We start from the raw sequence: 20,522 nt of genomic DNA, 5'->3' as shown, positions 1-20,522 counted from the left end.
AACAAAGGCCAGCTATGCCTGCATAAACTCAGAAGATTATGTAGGAAATATACATAAAAGAAACTGTTTTGTTACCAATTACTACCTTCAAAGATGTGCAGATGTACTACTTTTGTAAGAAAAGGAGTCATGTTTTAAGAATTTAGTAATTTAATTAATTGAGTAAATGATACGTACTGAACTACTTAACAGCTTAATTGTCTAATTAAAAAAGCAATTTAGCATTCTTGCTTGGCATAATAGGACGCTGACTTATTTAAAAAAGAAAAAAAATCTGTTCTGTGTGTTTTCAATGTACATTTGCTCTTCTGAATAACTGTAATTGTTTGGCCGTAGCTGTCTCTGTGCTGGTGCCAGCTGGCAATAGCTCCATCTGTGACACATGACACCACAGCTGTGTCCACATGTTTCTGTGTTGTAGTATCCACTTATATCATTTACTTTTTTTAATCAACAGTGAAACTGTTCAAGTGAGCATAATTTATGTTTTTGATCAACTGTTGAACCATTTGTGTGAGCTCATTGGATTACACATTATGCTACTATTTTGCCTTGACATTTGCTTTGCTCCAAATAAAACTAAAATCTTTAGTTCAGGGTTTGTCATAAAGGGTTCAGTGTGAAAGATTTTTTAATCCGTCTTATCTGGAGAGAGACTGGGATTTCAGCTTGGCTACAATTGCCTTTTTTTTATTTTGTTTTGTTTTTTTAAAATACATTTTCTTTTAAAGGGTTTTTGTATATACTGATGTTTACTAAAGCTTAATCCCACGTACTGAAAACAATGTTGGATGGAGTGGTCTGCTGCTTACTTAATCTGGGTCACCAGAGGAAAAAAATCATTGGCTGCAGCTCCTTCCCAAAATGACCGTTTGTTATCATGCGCTGCTTTACACCATATGTGATATTTAAGATCCCTCCTCTCAAACTCTCAAAGGGTAGTTGGTGGAAGAAATGATGCAGAGGGATTGGCATGCTAAGAAAGCAATTGCAACACTGGCTTGTGTTTATTTAAAAAAAAAACATTCAGAGGAATTAAAAAAAGATAAATTTTCCTGGAATCTGAACTGATAAATAAGCTAATTTAAAAAGTATTTATTTGAGTCACTATATATTAATAATTAGTAAGTTAGCTTCATAACCTTGATTAATATATATTCTAAGTTTTATGCAATGTTATCATCTTCAAGTGCAAAAAATATGTTGAGAATGGCTATTTGAAGCGATACTAAGCACTTGGTTTTAAAGTGTTACTTAACCCATTTATCTTTCCCCCTTGTGTAAGTATGGCATACCAACAGTCACAAATATAAATAACCATGGCTTTAAAAAGCAAGTTATTTTTACTTTTTTTTCTATTTTCTCCTTTGGTCACATGATCACACTTCCTATTTTCACCACAGCACATCCTGGAAGTGGGCAGAGCTAAGCCAAAGGGCAGCACATGTCCTCTAACATTGCTTTGACATGGCTGAGAACAGCAATCACATGACCTGGTAAATAGTCATGAATAGTAATACAGAGCTAACTTATTTAACTAAATTTGGAGTGTGTGCACTGCGGTGTCAACACTGCAGAGGCTCTATGAGCCTTCAGATCATTGGGACCAGGAAGGGGGAAGCACAAAAAATAGCAGGATCAACGGGTGCTTTCTATTACAGGAAATATTTACTTGTATATGAAAAACTAGCAGCACAGATAGTAAATCAATGTATTTGGAGTGACTCCTAGGCCCCTGGAAGATGTCTATTAGGATGAAACATGAGCCTAATTCCAACAGAGCAAACGGAGTGGAGGTTTGAAATCTGTATACCACACTTTCTTGTGAGTAGTTTGACCCCGCTTTAAAAATAAAGAAGACACAAAGTTTGCTACTGAGTTTTTCATGTTCTTTCTTTACTGAGTGCTGCCAATTCTGTTGATGCTGGAAACTATTGTTTGAGGAAGCGCTGCATGCATAGAAGGTTGCATTTGTCCACCTGGAGTTGCAGGGGGGATTGCTGCTCTTGATAAGACCTCCATGCTATTGGGCTCTGGGATCCCAGTAAGCTTCCCTATTACTTTTTTGGTAAAGGCACACTGGATTTACTATTACAGAACACCTACATGATTGAACACCTATCAGACATTATTTTGTGTGATTATTTATTCATCTGTGGGATTTTGTTTACATTTGTTGGATTTTCTGTTATTGTGCAGTCAATGCACAGTATGTAAGCAAATTTATTAGGGTGCAATTTAAGAGAGAGAAGTGAGGCACGTTTTATCCTAATAAATAAATTAGAATATATTATTTCAGAAACATAGCCAGCAAGAAATCAAATATATTTCTAGAGTGTGTGAATGTGTATATACAGTATTTATAATGGCATCTTAAAATTTGTGGAATGTATTAGGCAGCAAGTGAACATGTTGGCCCTGAAGTTGATGTGCTGAAAGCAGAAAAAATGGGCAAGCATAAGGATTTGCATGACTTTGGCGAGGGCCAAATTGTGATGGCTAGACAACTGGGTTAGAGCAACTCCAAAACTTCAGCTTTTGTAGGATGTTCTTGGTCTGCAGTGGTCAAGACCTACCAAAAGTGGTCCAAGGAAAGAAAACCGGAGAACCGAAGGTAGAGTCATGGACAGTAAAGGCTCATTGATATATGTGGAGGGAGAAGAGTGACCTGTGTAGTTTGATCCAATAGAAGGGCTACTGTAGCTCAAATTGCTGAAAAAGCTAATGCTGGTTCCAATGAAAAGGTGTACGAACACACAGTTTATTGCGTATGGCGCTGCAAAGCTGCAGACTAGTCATGGTGGCCATGTTGACCCTTTTTCACAGCTAAAAGCACCTACAATGGGCTTGTGAACACAAGAATTGGACCACAGAGCAATGAAAGAAGGTGGCCTGGTCTGATGAATTCAAGAATGGTTTGAGGAACCCAGCAATGAGTATGAGGTGTTTACTTGTCCTCCAAATTCTCCAGATCTCAAGCCAATCAAGCATCTATGGAATTTGCTGGAAAAAAAGTCCAATCAATGGTGGTAACACTTCATAACTTACAGGACCAAAGAGATCTGCTAATGATGGCTTGGTGTCAAATACTACAGTGTGCCTTCAGGGGTCTAGTGAAGTCCATGTCTCAACAGGTTATGGTGAGTTACCATAATGTATAATATTATGTCTGATTAGTGCAAAAACAAGAAAGTTTGTACAGACCTGATGCTCATATTGTGAAAGCAGCTTTTGAAGGCTTCAGTTTAAGAGGAAGAAAATAAGCAGGTTTTAATCAAGAAATCAACATTAAAGCATTTTATTTCACAGAAAAAGGTCACAAAAAAGTCACAAAAATTGTACTGATTGCAAGCACAGTATTTAAGTACTATTATTAGGCTGCAGTTTTACAGAGAAAGGCCATGCAGGTTTATAATCAAGAAATCAAAATTTGAGTATAATTTCAAAGAAAAAAAGCCAGAAGTAATGTAACCACTCCATGCACTGTATGTTAGCACTTTTCTTAGGCTGCATTTTTTAAATGAAAAATCAGCCAGGTTTAAAGTCAAGAAATTAAAATTATAATGTTTTATTGTACAGAAAAAAAAATTGCACAGATTCCATTCTTACTAGGCCTTAGTTTCAGAAGAAGACATTGGGTAGATTTTAACCACTTCAACACCTGCACTTTCACCCCTATCCTGCCCAGGCTAATTTTCCACTTTCAGCGCTGTCACAATTTGAATGACAATTACTCAACCATGCAACACTGTACCCAAATGAAATTTTGTTCACACCAATAGAGCTTTCTATCGGTGGTATTTAATCACCACTTGTTTTTTAATTTTTTACTAAATAAACAAAAAAAGACAGCAATTTTTTGTCACAGTGATCACATGGTACCTGCAGTGGCCTGGTACACTGATCTATCATCAGCTGTATCCGGAGGACACAAATTGCACTACAGCACGGCCTGTAGGCACATTATGGGGAGGATGTCATATGATGTCCACCCAGAATGATGAATGTGCCGCCCATCTGTCATTTGTTCATTGGCCAGATAGGAAGCAGTTAATCAAGATATCAAAATTAGAGTCTGTGACTCATAAAAAAACTGACACCATGCACAGTATGTAAGCACTTTTTTAGGCCACATTTTCAGAAGGAGACACCAGGCAGCTTTTAATCAAGAGATCAAAATTATACTGTATTATTTTACAGAAAATACCCAGAAATATTGTACCTATTTATTGTATTTAAGCACTTTTACTATGCTGCAGTTTTACAGTGAAAGATCAGCCAGGTTTATAGTGCCTTGAAAAAGTATTCATCCCACTTGAAATTGTCAACATTTGGTCATGTTACAACCAAAAACATAAATGTATGTTATTGGGATTTTATGTGATAGACCAACACAAAGTGGCACATAATTGTGAAGTGGAAGGACAATTATAAATGGTTTTCAAAATTTTTTTACAAATAAACATCCACTTGTGTGTAATTTAATCTCAGCATAAATACAGCTGTTCTGTGAAGTCCTCGGAGGTTTTCACATTTTTTTTCAAATAAATATGTGAAAAGTGTGGCATGCATTTGTATTCAGCCCCCCTGAGTCAATACTTTGTAGAACCGCCTTTCACTGCAATTACAGCTGCAAGCCTTTTTTGTGGATGTCTCCACCAGCTTTGCACATCTAGAGAGTGACATGTTTGCTCATTCTTCTTTGCAAAATAGATCAAGCTCTGTCAGATTGGATGGAGAGCGTCTGTGAACAGCAATTTTCAAGTCTTGCCACAGATTCTCAATTGGATTTAGGTCTTGACTGGGCCATTCTAACACATGAATATGCTTTGACCTAAACCATTCCATTGTAGCTCTGGCTGTATGTTTAGGGTCGTTGTTCTGCTGAAAGGTAAACCTCCACCCCTGTCTCAGGTCTTTTGCAGACTCTAACAGGTTTTCTTCTAAGATTGCCCTGTATTTGGCTCCATCCATTTTTCCATCAACTCTGACCAGCTTCCCTGTCCCTGCTGAAGAAAAGCATCCCCACAACATGATTCTGCCACCACCATGTTTCATGGTGGGGATGGTGTGTTCAGGGTGATGTTCAGTATTAGCTTTCCGCCATACATAGCGTTTTGCTTTTAGGACAAAAAGTTCAATTTTGGTCTTGCCTGACCAGAGCCCCTTCTTCCACATGTTTGCTGTTTCCCCCACATGGCTTCTCACAAACTGAAAACGGGACTTCTTATGGCTTTCTTTGAACAATGGCTTACTTCTTGCCACTCTTCCTGTTGATCTCTGCAGCTCCTCCAGCGTTACCATGGGCCTCTTGGCTTCTTCTCTAATTAATGCTCCCCTTGCCTGGCCTGTCAGTTTAGGTGAGCGGTCATGTCTTGGTAGGTTTGCAGTTGTGCCATACTCTTTCCATTTTTGGATGATGGATTGAACAGTGATCTGTGAGATGCTCAAAGCTTGGTATATTGTTTTATAACCTAACTATGCTTTAAACTTCTCCACAACTTTATCTCTGACCTGTCTGGTGTGTTCCTTGGCCTTCATGATGCTATTTGTTCACTAATGTTCTCTAACAGCCTCTGAGGGCTTCACAGAACAGCTGTATTTATACTGAGATTAAATTACACACAGGTGTACTCTATTTACTAATTAGGTGACTTCTGAAGGCAATTGGTTCCACTAGATTTTAGTTAGAGGTTTCAGAGTATTCACTTTTCAGATATTTTTTTTTTTTAAATTTGAAAACCATTTATAATTTTCCTTCCACTTCACAATTATGTGCCACTTTGTGTTGGTCTATCACATAAAATCCCAATAAAATACATTTACGGTTTTGGTTGTAACATGACAAAATGTGAAAAATTTCAAGGTATGAATACTTTTTCAAGACCCTGTATATTTAAGAAATCAAAATTGAAGTTTAATATTTTACTGAAAAAAGCCAGAAAAGCTGTACAGGCTTAATGCAAAATTTCAAAGGTAGACACAAGGAAAGTTTTAATAGAGAAATCGAAATTCTATTTATTTTTTCACAGAAAAAAAGCCACAAAAAGTAGAGATGCAGCGTGCACTATGAAAGCTTTGTTACACTGCATTTTTAGAGAGAGAAAGACCAGGTAGTTTTTATCATGAAATAAAAAGTAGAGCAAGCTCTGAACAGTGGTCCACTCTGGACAAGCAATAGTCTATGAAGCCCTCACTCTGAAGAGTGAATAATATGGTTTAGGCTATTTTTTAAATTGTAGATGAAGCCGGCTCCCCCCCCTACTAGTTGTGTGTGCAGATCCTCTGCTGAGAACTTTAGGTCTCCCCAACATTATGAATACAGTTGATTGCCCCAACTTTATTAGCAGCCAGGGGCAGACTGACAACTCATGGGGCCCCGGGCAATAGGGGATCATGGGGCCCCGTGTCCTTGCCCAAAATAAAAACATAAAATAAAAAAAAGACGTGACAAAACACAGAAAACTATTACAAGTGGTAGCAACTAAACAGAAACTGAAATTGTTGCTGACATACACAAAAAGCTAGTCTTAGAAAGGACTGTTGGCTCTATTCACTGTGAACACTTCTATACAATAATATGTAGCCCACCACATTATAATTTATGGTAATGTAGCACAATACAGCACAGTGAACTCAGGGGGGTACACATTATGTAACATACCATACTGAAATTCACTTTTTACGTGGCACAATATAGCACTAGGTATAATGCTTTTCAGCAGAACTGTACAGTATAGCAGCAACTACCTCTTCCTGCAAACATTCTGTGGTCCATCCATATATATTCCAAATCTCTTTCAAGCAAATTGACTGTATAAAGTATATTACTGACCGTATTGATGGTGCTATGCTGGATCACTGCATAGTAATATAGCAGTAATTATCTCTCCCTGAAAACACTCTGTGATCTCTTCATATCTACTCCATGTCTCCTCCAACACACACTGACAAAAGACTACTGGAAAGTATGAATTTTAAACGGAGTGGGCTGGAACATTAGAAAACCCCTATAACTGGCCTTTCTACGCCATGTGTCTAAGTGCATTATTGGCAATTGGTTACTATAGTAGGGGATAAGTCGCATTTGTTCACCATTTTTCTGAACTGGAATTGACTTGGGTTTAGGTCAAACTCTTGTTTAACCTAAACCTAAAGAATATCTATGTTCACAAATAAAAATGCTATATTAAACTACGCAAAGATACAGCTTGGAACAGAAGAGCATCATGAATTATTGTAAAATTATTTATTGTATACAGTAATTGATCACCTAGAAGATTGATAAGTTATAAAAAGGTATACACAGACAGGAGATGATTGTTATCCAATCTGGATGATTTCAAACAAAATCAGATGAATATTTTTATGTCTTTGGGCACCAGCAGATAGCACCAAATGTCCTTAGCCAACAAACCACAAGGGAAATAACAAGCATCTGCATTTAATCTGTATCTCACCTGTTCCAAATCAGTGTTTTTTCAGTGTCTTTGTTGTGTGCTGCTCTGCTTAGCTATAATCTTCCTGTGATGTTGTTTTTCCATATATTGCAACATTTATGACCTGTGCACACTTATTGGGGGTGGTTAAAATAGGCAGTTAAGCCATGTTTATACTGCTCCCCCTTTCCATAAGCTCAATAAAGAAGTGTTTATTTATTTATTTTAAGTGAACATAAAAGTCTATTTTTCAAGCTTTACCTAAAATTTACATAACCTCACACAACTTTCTAATTGGTCAATATATAGTTGGTTGAACATTCAATCACTTTTAAATGTGTATAGCCAGCCTAATTGGTAAGGGTTTTAGGATCACATCACACAAATTAAAATCAAATTTTGAAATCTTTCTTTTAGCACAATCCTAAATAAGGAATACAAGTATGTCTTCTTTTATGATGGCACCAAGAAAAAGGAACTGTTTTGCTCTTTTAATTAACTTCAATTTATGGATACATTAAATGTGCTGGAAATGACCTTTGCAAGGAAACATGCGAGTATAAACATGTAAGAATTAATGTCAGTTGGGACTATGGAGGAAGGTGAAACAGTAAAAAGGTCAGCACAAGGAGAATCAAAAACAGTTCACAGTGAAAATGTTAAGGCTGAGGAAAATGCTACAACTGTGATATTTTACTTCTTCAGTGAAAGCAGGGCATGATTCATCATTATACTTTTAATATTTAACATACAGTCAGCCTATAAAGCACATATAATAAAACTAATCTTGCAGTTACACTGAGAAAACTGAGTAGCAGTGCTGAGTATTCACCAGTAGATAGCAAAGTTTCAAGGCTGATCATTAAACAGGAAAGTGCTCTCATGAGGAATATCTTGCTTGAAAATTTGAAATTGTCAGGCACCAAATAAAACACTTTATATGAAAACAAAAAAAAAAGTATCATGTGCTTTTCCACTCCAAGGTCCATAGTGATGGTAGTAGTTTCCCAACATGGCGCCCCAAGCTCAGGCTCAACAGGGATCCATACTCATCCAAACAGAGATAATTTATATACAGTAATTACACTTATTGACTAACACCTGACATAAGCCTCAACCAAGGCATGCAACCGTGAACACAACTGGAGAAAATGATCTAGGCCTATTCTTTTTCAGATACATTTTCACAGATTGTAGTGGACCCTCTGTGTTGCCAAAGGCAACAGCTGGCATTAGGCAAGACATAGTCCATATTTCAGACACGTAAATCAGTGAATGACAAACAATAGTAAGGGTAACAGTCCCAAGATCAGGACAAGCACATGCAAGCTGGGTAAAAACACAGTCCAAGCAACGCTCTGGAATAATCTAAAGTAAGAACAGTCTGACAGAAGTCAGAGACAGCTAAACCCTTATCCTGGGCATGAGAAACAGACAAAAACCTGTTGAGCAGGCCCAGGCTTCACATTAAAATCCACTGATAATGGGTATGCTCATCAGAAAACTGAGTATTCACCAGCAGATAGTAAAGTTTCAAGGCTGATCAATAAACAGGAAAGTTCTCTCACAAAGAATATTTCAAATCTGACTCTTGTCCACTCTCTTTATTGCAAAGAAAATGGAAACTTTTTGGTGCCTGGATTCTGCAAGGAAGGATTGCTAATCCTTCATCATGGTCTGGTTGAAAGCAAAAAGTAGCAGAAGCAATACAAGAGGTGTCCAATTCTATGTTATATAAAGTACTCATTACCTGTATTGGGCTTTCATGGAAGTATCAAACTTGCTTAGTATAAATATTACATACTGTAGCAGGAGTCTACTTAGAGATGTCCTAACATTTTTACAGCTAGCCATGATTTTACATACAAATTGCTTTTAGTGTATGTACAGTTCTCAAAATGGCAATATTTCAGCTTTAGTCACACTAAATACTTCTATGTTTAAGTAATTCTAAGGGAACAAGAAAACTTAAAAATATTATATCCAAAGATGATTCTTTTACTTCCACGATTTAAAAACACAATTTCCAGAAAAACAATAAACATTATGATTCCAATTGCAGTTTTAGTAGGGGAATCTTGGTAATTAAAAAATGTTTCAAATCCAATTGGCATTGAGAAACTCCTCCACTAGTTACCATATTTTCTCTAGGAGTATCATGCCTTTAAATATACTTGAAAAAGCTCCAGTGATAGCCTCCAATGAGGCAAGTGTATACAATTTCCATAACTCAATTTTAATGTGAGATTTGGATTATAATCATACCCTTTAATTGAAAGGTAGACAAATAAAATACGAAAAACCTTCATTACTACTTCTTTAATTAACACAAGAACCTTGTTGGTCATTACATCTCAAGACCATAGGAGAGTTTATACCAATAAAATAGACTACTCCGAGAACTGTGGCTTCTTCTTTATGTAAACTTCTTCCCAGAGTGGTCAGATCTCCTGATATATCTGGAAGAATCAAGATCTACCATTTAGGAATAAGGTAGGACTCTGTCGCCTTGCATTTATAAATGTATATGATGTTTATCTTAAAGTCAATCTAAAGGCAAAAGCTAAGCAGCTGTTGCCAGAACAGATTATTTATCTGAAAAAAAATCCCACACTCTTGCTCTTCTGGTAACAACTCAAAATTTTGGATTTCTCATTACTCTTTGTTTTGGTGACAGCATTCACCAGGACAAAGACATAGTGAATCTCCCTAACTGGGATACAGACAGTAAATACCGTATAGCAAATAAATAATTGTAAAAAAAATACACTTTTATCATAAATAATATTTCATATGTGTTTCACTTTGCATTACAAAGCAAAAAATGTGAGCAGCCATTGCAGTCCTCCCTCTGGAAAATCTAGGTGCATTGCTGCGTGTAGCTTTAATATGATCTTAGTTAAAGCCCAACAGAAGTCTCCAACTTTTTTCTTCCTCTAGTCCTTTTTCTATCTGGACCTATTTTCTAAGTGTGAATGTGCTGCCTGCCCTCCTACTGAAGTGCTTTGTGCTGGCCTAGTAACAAACACGGTCCTCACCATAGGCATCCTCATCAACACTTTTATTTATTGTGGAGAGAGAGGTGTGTTGTCCAGGCCACTTAGCATGCACTGAACAATGTAGTCACCAGGGGCGGACTTACAACTCATGGGGCCCTGGGCAATAGGGGATCATGGGGCCCCTGTGTCCTTGCCCAAACTCAAAAAAGCCTATGAAAAAGGTACCAGGGGCATCTCATGGGGCCCCCTACTGACCCCGGGCCCTCGGGCAGTGCCCGAGTTTCCAAATGGTCAGTCCGCCCCTGGTAGTCAGCTTCCAGTTCCTATTTGACTGTCTATGATAATATTTTAGGTTTTTCATACATTGTCTGACTGAATATTTCTATGGGTGTTATTGACCAGAAGCAAACAAGCAGCAATTGAAGTCAGACTAAATTCAGTACTACTGTCTGTGTGGTTGCTTAAAGTCACTGACTCAAAGCTTTGAAACCAGAGGGTCAACTTGAAAACCAGCCTAATTGGTAAAAGATTTACATTGTGATTATATGAAACCAGTAATCAGTTCTGTGTTTATATTGTTTTTGGTGTATTAATAAAATGTAAATATATTTTTAACTTTTTCAAAGTTGTTATATTTATGTGGATGCATCCATAAAAAGTCCCATGGGTATTAGTGGCTTTTTCTGTGTAATTAGTAAAGACCTCAAGATCACATAAACAAGTTTCAAATCAAACTTTAAAAATTTTCTTTCACCAGAATCCTAAAAAAGGAATAAACATATGTCCTCTTCTATAATGGCATCTGATTTGCACTTTTAATTAACTTCAATTTATGGATGCTGTAAATGTGCTGGAAATGACCTTTGCAAGAAAACATGTGAGTATAAACATGTAAGAATGAATGTCATTTGGGACTATGAAAAAAGGTGAAACAGTAAAAAGGACTTCAATTAGGTGTTAATGACCAGAAGCAAGCAAGCAGCAATTGAAGTCAGACTAAAGTCAGAACTCCTGACTGTATGGTTGTTTATTATCACTGACAGAGATCTTGGAACCAGAGATTCATTGGAACAATAGGGCAACTACTTTAACAGAATAGATAATCGGTTGAACGATTAGATAGAGAGAAACTGTAACTTGCAGTTTATTAAATAGGTGCAAAGCTAGAAGCAATAATGCAAAACAAGTTCAGAGTGGCAAAGACATGCATACATTGCAGAATAATGAATGCTGCTCAAACATGGACTCTTCACAGCAAATATCTATTCAAGTAAGGTAGCATACGGCTGCATAGTATAGTGTTTTTAAGACTGTTTATCACCATGAAATCAAGCTGAGAATCACTGATTTGGTAGAAAAGTTCAGAGCTAAACTACCTGAAATTTTCCTCATAAACGATGTCCCTCAGAGTGAAGTCCAGAGTAGCTCTGATAGCACAAGAGAACAGATAAAGAGATCCAAGATACAAGGACAAGGGGTCATCCCACTGGAACTGGAGTACTCTGGTAACCATTGGGGAGGGCCTGACTCTTCTGAAGAAGATGCATGCTATTAGGATCTGGCCCAGCTGCCGGCACACTGGTTCTGACAGTGGAGGGACTGTCACCTGACTGCAGATCACTTGCCCAGCTACCTCTTTCTCATCGTGTGTGGCCTCTCTGAACTGCTGAAGGAAGGAAGCTGAGAAAATTATACTTACTTGGCCTGTCCACGAGTTGTAGAAAATGTAGCTAAAGAAGTCTGCACTGGTATCTGTGCATGGTGAGTAAAAAGGCACTCTGTTACGCTAGCAATTTATGAAGAAGAAATTAGCAGACCTATCCCATTCTCAGCATGGATTTCCTTTAACAAACTTGGTTTACGATTTATATTATTAATAATAAACAAAACATTTAAAGTCTTCTTTTTTGCTCTTCAAAATATAATACAAAGGAAAAGCTAAAAAGGGTAACAAATAGGGGCTTTAGTTACGCTGTATGCAGTCATTTTATACTGTACATGTATGAGAGAGAACAACCTCATTTACTTTTCCTCAAATGCTATGGCTTTTCTGAGTGTTCTTTTTAAATTCTTGATAAAATGTCATTCTAAATGTGGCTTAGAAATAATGCAGTAATGCATGAATATATTGTAAATAACACAGAATATGTTACAGCTGTTCTTCGACAGTATAATAGAGTACAGTTTTGTGTACCAGTTCATAAAAAAGACATTATGGAACTGGAAGGAGTTCAGAGACGGACAACAAAATTAATAAAGGGAATGGAGGATTTTTAGTTATGGCAGAAGGCTAGCCAAATTAGGGTTGTCAGCTGCAGTCCCAGTTGGTTGTGAGCTGAACATTAACTCAACATCTGAAGCTACAAGTGCTGCAGAACATATTGCATTGTTCCAGGATTTTTTTTATACTCATATAAAGCTTTCATTACTATGAGAGGATCTTCTTTCGTGTATTTACAGCACAAACAACACACAAAGGACTATGAGTTGGAAGAGGAAAAAAAATTGAATTGCAAAAGAAATCTGTGTTACTATCTAATGTATACAAATAATTTATTACTATTATTATTATACTTATTATTATTAATAATAATATGTACAGCATATAAAGTTAATTGTTTTAAATAAAGTCATGGGAAGCTAAACCTCTTGGGGGGGTTTTTTGTTGTTGTCTGTGACCCTGGTGTGAAAACTCAGACTCAGACTATCCATTTGTCCTGGTAACCACTACCACCATGACTGAAAGGAGAGGAGAATACAAATGTTTGAGTTGTCCAAGGGCAGGAATAGAGGAAAAGTCTTCCAATGGGAGCACATGTTTTTGAGAAAACTGTCTAAGACAGGAATTTCTTTACCTAAGAGATTTTTAAACAATTCCTGTCTCTATGAGAGAAAGTGAAGAAAAATCTCCCCCCCATGAGACAAAGGAAGCAAAAGATTGGAAATGTAACTCTTCCCAACTCTATCCAAAACAAGACAAAATGTTTGGGTTTTAAATGTACTTTAAAGGGAGACTATAGTGGCTCTGTGAACATTTAATGTATTTTTTCAATGTTTATTATAATGGCTAAAGTGATAATTTTCCCCCCTTCCTTTGTAAGCTCCACAAGCAGTGCCCTCCTATTCCTTGTGTACTGAAATGTATTGCAATTTTACTGTCTCTTTTTATATTGTAAAGCCCTGCGCAAACTGTTGGCGCTATATAAATCCTGTGTAATAATAATAATTTCTGTTATTACACTCATAATGGCACATTGGAGTTGATTTACTAAATCTGGAGAGTGCAAAATCTGCTGCATCTGTGTACGGTAGCCAATTAGCTTCTCACTTCAGCTTGTTCAGTTAAGCTTTGACAAAAAACTTGGAAGCTGATTGGTTTCTATGCACCAGGTTTTGACCTCTCCATTGTTAGAAAATCAACCTCATCAATACTCATTCTCTCCACACTCTATAGCCATTCGATTGGTCTGTTGGAGCCCTAAGGAATACCCTTTACTTACAGTTAAGGCAGGATTTTGAATTTTTCTCTTTCATCTGTCCAGGTTGCAATGCACAAGCCTAAGCAGCAATAGATATCTATTTGTTGGCAAGGATGAATGTCAGGCCAGTCACTGCTGAAGGGGTGAGCAAGAAAGCTGAGCTGGCTTAGGAAGAAATTTAAGTGCTTCTACTGTTTGAAGATGAATTACTCATTTACCTGCAGCTACAGAGGTGAGTGAGAGCTTGTTGTAAAGCTCATGTATGGCTTCTTAGGAATATGTAACTATTTGAATGCCATTTGCTTGCCACAGCAGGTGGCATGACTTTACATGTATTGTCATATGTGTGGGAGAAAATGGGGCTAAGCACAGCTTCAGGTACATAGATGTTTTTAGTTAAAAAAAAGACCTCTCAGCAGGGTACACAGGAAATCATGATAGAGTCATGACTCAGAGCACTAACCACAGAGGCTGACATCATCATTCAATTTAAAAGTAGAGTCTGTGAGGAAATACACTCAGTATCAATATTTTCTGCAGGATCTAAGAAAGCTTTAACTCCACTTTTGGCTTATACCAATGAATGTTTGCAATTGTAAAATGTACACTAAGCAGACCCAGGAGTCGGTATTTCTGCATGGTGTGAGACGTCAACAACTATTTGTCTCTGTTTCAGCCTGAAGCCGAGATTGTTTGCAGCTTGTTACCCGTTGTATCTGGCCAAAAAAAATTCTCACCGTCTCTCAGGGCTGACTGCAATGCCTGCAGCTGCTCTCCTTACTGACAAATATAGGCTGAGCCACAGAATGTTTGCATCTTGTTATCCTGTTGTATCTGGCAAAACAAACCTTCTCATATCCATTTTAGGCTAGGGGCCACTCTGCAACAGCAGCAGCAATTCTCCCCAGTGACGAATGTGAACCTGAACTCAAGAGTGCTGACAGTTGCAGCATGTTATCTGCAAAAACCAACCCACTCATCTCCTACACAACCAAAAGATTGCATTTTGAGGCCTTCCATAGGTTTCCCCATAGACTGGGATCAACAAATAAATATTCATTGATTTGCTAAAGATATTCAAAATGTTTAATTGGACACTTTGCTCATATAGTCATGGAATCATTTGTAGGGTGGAATTCTTTCACATGAGAATATGGCAACAAAAGCTTTAAATGCACCTGCCAAATAATTCTAAATTTTACAAATATGTGAACTGTTAAACATAAATAAAAAACAGTGCTAGGACCCCAAAAATATGAATGGTACCCATCAGCTAGCACTATACTCTGATACACAGTACTAAAATATATTATAGAAATGTGCAGCACTATGAAAATACACATGAAAAATATTAATAGTGCCTAAGTAACATACATATACTGCACAAGTGAACACACTAGTTGTGTGACAATATTCAAATTATGTGAAAAAACTACAATATAATAAATACAAAAAAGAAAATAAAAACTCCCAATGAAGAGCCAAGGAAAAATTGGTGATCTTCCCAGAGTGCAACAAAATGGGTAAAGATGTAAGTTACAATGAACCTCCAAGCCTCCACACAGGAAAACCACACACCACCTCAGTGCAATGAAAGGGGGACTTACCGGAATAATATGACTTTCAAATAGCGCTCTATATAAACTCCTAGGCAATCAGCTTTGCTCCAGCAACATGAGAGGCATCCACACTGTATCCATACACTGTGGGCCAAAGCTCAGCCTCTCAATAAATTCATATCAAACAGAAGCAACATCATAGGAGAAAAAGAAACAAGATATCTTGGCACCAGTAAGACTATTTATTCAATTCATATGTTTCAGGAATTCTCTCCCATGAGAATCCCGATCTTTGTTGTTGTGTGTGACAAACAGAATTGATCGTTTTATGGAGTAATGTCTATACAAGATCTTTTTTTGGCCTAAATGACAACAGAAGTTTACTAAGAATTATAGAACACAAGCCTCTCCTTCCTTCATAGGAAAAAAACTCCTGCACATCTTACAGTCCTGTTCACACAATGCATTGGCTTCCCTTCAAAAACTATACCCTATGTTGCTTTCTTGGCTCTTCAAAGCATCTCCAAAGCCTCCATAGAAGTCGTTGACAAAGCTCGCTATCAGCACCTGCAGCATTTGTGACCTGTTGTACAAGTCTAAAGATTCTCAGCCGGGCTTGTGCACCAGGCATACCAGGTTTACCTTACAGACAGCATCTTAAATCAGGGGTCAGCAACTGTGGCCCTCCAGCTGTTGGTGAACTACAAGTCCCATCATGCCTCTGCCTTTGGGAGTCATGCTTGTAACTGTCAGTTTTGCAATGCCTCATGGTACTTGTAGTTCTACAACAGCTGGAGGGCCACAGTTGCCCACCCCTGTCTTAAACTATTTAGTCACTTTTTTCTACTGCATTTTAACATACAGCTTGGTCACTAACCTGCACCAGTTGCTTAATGAACAGTGAAGGAGAAGCAGTACACTGTAGCAGCACAAAACAACATCACTCTCTCCTCCAGGAGGAGGGAGCATTATGACCCCCTAAAAAATGTGTTGGCTATTCTGTTTAACTGCAAATCATACTAATTATTGCTTTTTTGGACTTTTCTTACCTCCATAAAGGGGCGGACTGACCATTTGGAAACTCGGGCACTGCCCGAGGGCCCGGGGTCAGTAGGAGGCCCCATGAGATGCCCCTGGTACCTTTTTCATAGGCTTTTTTGAGTTTGGGCAAGGACACAGGGGCCCCATGATCCCCTGTTGCCCGGGGGCCCCATGAGTTGTCAGTCCGCCCCTGCCTCCGTATTAACCATATTGTCTTCTCAGTTGACTTCTTTACCTCTAGATAAACCTACTCAATTTGAACTTTTATGTGCTCAAGGACCTTACAAGTTACCTTTAATATCTATCTATAAAATTCTTTAGGAAGCTAGCCCACTTGCTGACACTAACCACTCATATATACCAAATGTGCTCATATTCTTCACCATACCCTTCCGGTCTCACATGGGGGGATGCTATGTTGGAGATGCTACAGTAATACAGGTTCTCACTATCACTTTTTTGGGACTGTCCCTGTATTCGTCCCTTTTGGGTCTCAGTTCAGTCCCTTCTTAAACCTCCTTGAAACTACACTACCCCTAGATCCTGTCAATTACTTACTAGGGTTGCCTTTCCATGGCATCTCCAAGCATGCTAAAAAATTGGCTACATTAGTTTTACTAGCTGCCAAACAAACCAAACCTTCAGGCTGGTGGTCCCCGGCCCCTCTGACTCACTCACAATTGTTACAAACTGTAGCTAATATTGAGAGAATGGAATACATCACTGCAGTAGTGAATGTTTCTATGCCTCAATTCACCAAGATTTGGGATGCGTGGGACAACTCAGAACTTTGCCTTAAACCACTGTGCCAAAACTCTAGCTAACTGATTCCCTTTCCTCTTCCTAAAATTGAATTGCCCTTTTTTTTGTATGTTCTATATATTTGTTCCGTGGTGTGCCTCCTTTTTTTCCTCCTATCTTTGTACTTTTTACTGACGAAGATTTGAACCCTATCTGTATGGTCTTGTCTAGCCTATTTATTAAGGTTTGTCTTTTATGTGACCAATCACATATTTTGAAAGGCCTAGATGTAGTCTTCTACCCTATCTGTATACGGGTCTCCTGTTGACCTCTCCATACTCTTTGTATTCTCTCTCTGCTGTAGTTTGTTCATCTGTGTGGATGATATTGATATCTGTATAACCTGGAAAAACCTAATAAATATACAGTTATGAAAAAAGACCAATGGGCAGCTGCTTCTGTTGCATTTCTTACATTTTGGACTTTCCCTCTGGGTTAGAGTTACTCTTTTATACAAAAGCAGCCTACCAAAGCTGGCAACCTATAAAGAATGAACTTATTACCTATACTAATGTGATACCAATAACTTAAGATCCTCTTATACACATTCAGGTTTTTATTGCTGTTTGTCTCCTCTGTAGAAAGAGTAACTCTATTTGTCCTAGTGACTACTGTCACTGTTTTCTGTGCATTTTGAAATTAGCATCACCCCAGAATAATTTTTTTGTTTTGGTCATATGCTAAGGTTCAGCTTATTCTCCTTTGCTAATGTTTTACCTTGTCATCTTGAGTTACCACAGCCTGCTCCTAACTCCATCATCAGTACCACCTGAATTGAAGACAGACGCATTGGGGGATATTTACAAAAACTGGCACACTCAGAATCTGGTGCAGGTGTGCATGGTAGTAAATCAGCTTCTAACTTCAGCTTGTTTAACCACTTGCCTACCGGGCACTTATACCCCCTTCCTTACCAGGCCAATTTTCAGCTTTCAGCGCTGTCGCACTTTGAATGACAATTGCGCTGTCATGCAACATTGTACCCATATGACATTTTTATATTTTTTTTCTCACAAATAGAGCTTTCTTTTTTTGGTATTTACTTGCCGCTGGGTGTTTTACTTTTTGCTTTATAAACAAAAAAAGAGCAAAACATTTGGAAAAAAAAAAGTTTCTTTGTTTCTATTAAAAAATTTTGCAAACAGGTAATTTTTCTCCTTCACTGATGTGCGTTGATGAGGCTGCACTGATAGGCAGCACTGATGGGCACTGATAGGCGGCACTGATGGGCACTGATAGGCAGCACTGATTGGCACTGATAGGCAGCACTGAAGGGCACTGATAGGCAGCACTAATGAGGTGGCATGGATAGGCGGCACTGATAGGTGGAACAGATAGGCGGCACTGATGATGGGTACTGATAGTCAGCGCATTCTGGGAGGATGTCATATGACACCCTCCCAGAACTGGCCGGCCGCAGTGTAGCCGTCATTCGGTTATCTGCGGTCAGCAACTAGTTAAGCTTTGGCTATAAACTCTGGAGTTGATTGGTTTCTGTGCAGAACTGCACCAGATTTTGTACTCTCCAGCATTAGAAAATAACCCATATAAAATTCAAATTACTAGAAAAGATGAGGAAAGCTGCAGCATGAAGTTCTCCTTCCTTATTCTAACCTTTATTCCTTCTCATTTGCCACAGACATCTCAACCACCACCAAAATTACCACTATCACCAATACTGCCACCAACTTTTAATGTTCTGTTGCTGGTTGTTTGCCTGTTCTAAGCATAACTTTAGACAATCCAAAAGCTGAACATTTTCATACACTTTCCAAGCTTAGATTGAAAGCCTACCAATGCCACTGACAGTATTACTTTACCTACAGAGATTGCACAGCTCATGATTCCCGAAGAAGAAAAGATTCAATTTCCTGCTGCCACTTGTCTTTATTTATCACAGCGCTAAAGCTATGCTGCAATCACAACACATACTGAAGTTTTAATTTGCTATGTTTTTTAATTTTTTCCTTCAACACAACACTATGACAACTGTAGACAAATAAAATGTTTGCATACTAACTGCACATAATTGGCTCTGATCATTTTTTCATTAAAGGAGAAGTAGGGCCAAAGCTCTGCAGAATGAGGTGCACTCCTGTGACCAGTTTTCACCTGAAAGTGGCCAAACCCAGCGGTTGGTTAATGTCACTGAGCCAGTCCAGGCCCTGGAGAGATCCCCACTTTAACACATACTGAAGTTTTTATTTTTTTGTTATGTTTGATATTTTCTTTTAACACAATACTATGACATAACTGTAGACAAATAAAATATTTGCATACTAACTAAGGCTATGATTATTAGTTTCATTAAAGAAGAAGTAGGGCCAAAATTCTGCTGAAGTGAAAGCATGCAAAAGCCAGCTGTTGGTTGATGTCACTTAGCTGGCCCAGGTCCTGGAGAGATCCCAACTTTAAAGTTGTGATCCACTCAGATCTCTGAGTGGCAGCTGGCTCAGCCTATCAGCGAGCTGCTGAGAGCCTGAGCAAGCTGCTCCCACCCCCTGCAAAGTCTGGCTCTCCAGGGAGCACTTTAGGGCCAGAGTAGAGGGTTGGTGACTGACAGTCATAGTCTTTATGCTCACTGAAGACTGAGAAACAAGTGATCGCTCAGTTCTCAGTCTTAGAGGTGGTGGGGGACAGATCCAGCATCGGATTGATGCTGCATCTATCTAGACGAGTATGTACTTTTTTTGGGGGGGGCGGGGGGGTTTCCCCAAACTTCTTTCTTAATTCACACAATTTGGTAGCTTTAAAATGATTGTAGCATTTACTAAATACCTTTTCTTGAAATGGCTGACCTTGAAACAAGGATGACTTTTGGCTAAACCTAGTACAATCAAAGTAATTTATATGCCTACATATTTCTTCCAAGCCCACTTCCTTTATGTGTATCCAGGCAACTAAATATTTAGCAAATCGGTGGTTTGCTATAATAAACTGCAATTGTTTGTTGCATCACTTTGTAGGATGTTGCATAGCTGAGGGAAGGCAGCATAGTTGCAGGTCTGCTGTTTTAAAATATGTATAATGACTGCAAATTCAAAATGCCCATTGCATGTAGGACAAGTACCAGAGAAAGGGAAGGGAATGATGGTAGATTTATGAGAAAAGCCACAAAGAAAGATGTAATACAGCTGTGTTTCATTAGCTGTCTGAGTATACATATGTAGATTGTTAAGGATGTTCTGGATTGAAGATGAAAAT

Source organism: Staurois parvus, unplaced genomic scaffold, assembly GCF_062004578.1.
Source record: "Staurois parvus isolate SC_StPar_1 unplaced genomic scaffold, SC_StPar_1.0 ptg000898l, whole genome shotgun sequence".
NCBI classification, from domain to species: Eukaryota; Metazoa; Chordata; class Amphibia; order Anura; family Ranidae; genus Staurois; species Staurois parvus.
Note: the sequence above shows the minus strand (reverse complement) of the source record.